The sequence below is a fragment of the Elephantulus edwardii genome, unplaced genomic scaffold, assembly GCF_000299155.1.
Source record: "Elephantulus edwardii isolate Elephantulus edwardi_28Jun2011 unplaced genomic scaffold, EleEdw1.0 scaffold00075, whole genome shotgun sequence".
In the NCBI taxonomy this organism is placed as follows: domain Eukaryota; kingdom Metazoa; phylum Chordata; class Mammalia; order Macroscelidea; family Macroscelididae; genus Elephantulus; species Elephantulus edwardii.
Window position 1 is genome coordinate 9758426 of NW_006399825.1, and position 4319 is coordinate 9762744.

Consider the following 4319-nt stretch of genomic DNA (forward strand, 5'->3'; position numbering starts at 1 on the left):
GTCTTGGAAGAAATGTAACCAGAATGATCCATAGAAAGAAAGATGGCAAGTTTGTCTCATGCACATCGGACATATTACTGGGAGGGATCTGTCTTTGGAGAAGAATATAATACTTGGGAAGTGAACTAGAGGAAGATATTTAACAAGAAGGATTGACATAGTGACTTCAACAGTGAGTTTAAACATAACAATTATTGTAACGATGGCACAATATTATGCAACCTAATCCTAAGGTACAAAGGGGCACCATGATTTGGAAGCCATTTGACAGTGTCTGTTAACAAAGCTCCAAAGCATTTTAGTTAGGTAAAGACAGTTGCCTTACACAAACCATACCTTATCTGGAATTTTGAAGAAACTTCTCTGTGGGAACCACAGTGAATCATGCAAATCTTGAGAGATCTTTCAAACCTAGTAACCACTAAAAGTACTACATAATTAATTTGGGGTGTATTTAAATTGGCAGGATATATATAAATATATAAAGGAGAAAGTGAGTAAATGAAATCACAGTGAATCCCCCAAGTCCTAATTCTAAGCAATTATCTTAATTTCCTTGACTTTATGGCATTATATTATTTTTTAAATCATTTAGCCCTGGTGTACAAGTTGCTGTACAGCGGTAACCTGTGGTTGTTGTGAGGCTGAACACTGTGACACTGATGTGTCAAATGCACTAATGGTTGGTTACCCAATGTGAACAGAGAGTGGGGTAGAGCTCCTTGATTAAAACAAGCTTGGAAGGAGGAGTGGCATCCACTTCTATAACAGCTTGCCTCTGGAAACCCTATGAACGTGGAGAGAGGATGAGACACCCAAGTGTTGAGGACTCTCCTTCATAGGGTGGCTATGAGTCGCCTGTGACTCAACGGCACTTAACATCAACAACAACAACAACTTGAAATGAAAATATCCAAGGATATAGGACACTCAGGAATTTGGATATTTAACCACTGAATAATTGAGGATTCACAACATGAAATTCTTAGATTTTGTTTAGAGTTACATGCTTTTAAACTTAGCTAGGTAGTCCATAGTTTGATACCAGGTTCCAGATTCTAAGGGTGACAAGGACAAGGGAGGAACTTGAATTTGTATGTTAGAATAATTTTAAAACCTACTGGTTTGGTTTTTTTTAGAGTAGATGTTAGTACCTGGTTTTAGTTTAATCATACCATAGTCTAAGCACAATGTCCTATATATTCTTGAACCATTCTTAATAACAACTTATAAATCATTATAATCACTTTTGAGATGGTTACTACAGTAGTTATATTTTACAGATGAGGAATCTGAAATTCAGATGACAGAACCAGGATTCGAATTTATGTCTCTCTCTAGACAGACTGTAGTAGGCTTATTAGAAGATATGCTTTTGGCTGAATTCTTGTTAGAAATGAAATGTAAGAGAAGGAAAAAAGGTTGACCTCTAAATTAAAATGGGATGATTCATCATCACCTATGATATACATAGGACGCTCTATTTGGAGGTATGTGCAAGGTTTGGGTTTTGTGAAAATGAAATCTGGAGTAGGGAAGATAGATTGCTCATACCTGTATATAATTTAAAAAAATTTACAATGTATATGAAAGACAGCATAAATGAGAGACTGTATAAAACACAATGTACATAAATGACATACAAAATAAATGAAAACCAAATCAGAACAAAACCCCAACAACTGTATTATACAACATGTTATCATTGTTCATATGGCAGGGACAGAAAATAAGACCAGGATTTCAACCTAGCTTTTGCCACTTGGCAGAAGATTTTTACCAACTTTTACAATCGGAGATTGATTGAACATGCAATCAAGATGCATTGATAATAATGGGTGACTGGAATGCAAAAGTCGGGAACAAAGAAGAAGATTCAGTAGTTGGAAAACATGGACTCAGTGACAGAAATGGAGCTGGAGAGAGAATGATCGAATTTTGCACAATCAATGACTTATTCATAGCAAATATATTTTTTAAGAGACATAAACGCAGGTTATATACTTGGATTTCACCTGATGGTATACATAGGAATCAGATCAATTACATCTGTGGAAAGAACCGCTGGAGAAGCTCAATATCAGCTGTAAAAACTAGGCCAGGAGCTGATTGTGGAACAGACCACCAACTACTCATATGCAAATTCAAGCTGAAGTTGAGGAAAATTAAACCAAATCCAAGGCAACCAAAATATGACTTTGAGTCTATCCCACCTGAATTTCAGAACCATCTCAGGAACAGGTTTGAGGCTTTGAACACTAATGAGCGAAGGCCAGATGAGTTGTGGGAGGATATCAAGGGTATCATCCAGGAAGAGTTCAAACGGTCATTGCAAAGACAGAAGAGGAAGAAAAGACCAAAATGGATGTCAGAAGAGACTCTGAAAATTGCACTGGAGCACAGAGAAGCCAAAGCACAAGGAAGAATTCAAGATACTAAAGAGTTGAATAGAAGATTCCAAATAGTGACAAGAGTGCAGCGATAATTGGTATCTAACTAGAGTTACTGTTATTACCATATACAATGCTCTGAATCTGAGAAAGAGCAGGTGTGAATACCCTGAACTCTTTCTTTGTGCCTTCTTTGTTTTGCTGGAGCCTTCCATTGGCTGAGCTCTTCTAGGGTCAGTCAGCAAGGGGACCTATGTGATGTTATCAAGTCTATCTCCTAAACAGAATAAATCAGAGAAAGTGGAGACTAACCCTGAGAATCAATTCCCCTCTTGGAATTTCAGTTTACTTATCTGTGGTATAGTGATACTACATATTAATAGTTGGCCTCATAAATCTTGTTTTTAACTTTTTACTTTGAAAACATAAGAATTTGTGAGACTTCATCCAGGTATTAATAGCAAAGTTCAATAAAATGTTCTTTTATTGTTACTGTTGGGTGCTCCTGAGTTGAATAAAATAGTAAACAACAAATGCTGGCAAGGGTGTGGAGAGATTGGAACTCAGATACACTGCTGGTGGGACTGTAAAATGGTACAAATACTATGGAAAGCAGTTCAGTGTTTCCTTAAAAAAGTTAGAATTAGCATTTGATCCAGTAATTTTTAGGTATATTCTTGTTAGACTACATCATGTCAACTACAACTAATAGTGACCCTATGAACCTTGTCCTATATTGTACCATCAGGTATATATCCCAAACAATAAAAACTGTAACATGAACAAGATGCATAAATCCTAAACAATAAGAGCTGCAAATGAAGGCACATCTGTGATCACTGTGGCATTATTTACAATATCAAAGAGATGGAAACAATATAAGTATCCATCAATGGACAAATGGTTAAAGGAACAATGGTATATTCACACAACTGAGCACTTTGCAACATTCAAGAACAATAAAGAATTTGAGAAACACTGCATGAAATAATAGATTAATCAAGACAGTATTATGATAAGTGAAAGAAATTGGTCACAAAATGGCATGCTTTATATGAGGTCACTTATAAAAAGCTAAAAGGGGTTTACACTAAAGTAAAAGTTTACTGAAAGAATCATTCTTGGATTGTTACCAGGAATGGGAATAGAGTGAAAATTAGTAAATAGATAATGTTGTTATGTAGCATTGAGTCAGAACTGACCCATGGCTGACCCTCCAGCGAGTTTTCAGAGGCAGTTTAATAGTACAGGAGAAGATTCTTTATCAAGAAATACAGTCAAAAGCGAGGCTAGCCAGCCTGGGCCTAGGGTTTGAACCAGGAGGTGGCCTTAAGCCAAAAGGCAGCTGGGAGAGGAAGTGCCCATGTTGTTCCTGGTTGGCTCCCAGGGTCTTGGGAAGTTCTCCTTGCCAGAAGGAACATGGTGGTGTGAGCGCAGGAATCATGGCAAGCTTTTGGAGTCAACTGCTTTTCCAGGCATGTGTTTGTTACTTGCAGGTTTGCTCTATTCCCGGGAGCGAGGCTAGCCAGCCTGGGCCTGGGGTTGGAACCAGGAGGCAGCCTTAAGCCAAAAGGGCCCTAGGGGCTGCAGCCCTCGGGACAGGTTCAAATTTTTCCTGTCAAACGTTCTTCTAGGTGGTATAGCACTGGTCTGTGTGTTGCTGTACAGAGGTAACTCGTGGTGGCTGTGATGCTGAAGCCTGTGACAGTGATGTGCCAATCAAGGTAATGGGTACCCATGGTGGACAGTGTTGACTGGAGCTTCCCGACTAAATCAAGCCTGGAAGCAGGAGCGAAATGGCTTGCCTCCGGAAACTCTATGTACGAACAGTGCTCAGGCTGTTTGTTCATAGGGTCACTATGAGTCGTCTATGACTCGATGGCACCAAGCAACAACAACAACTATATATATATAGATATATATATATAT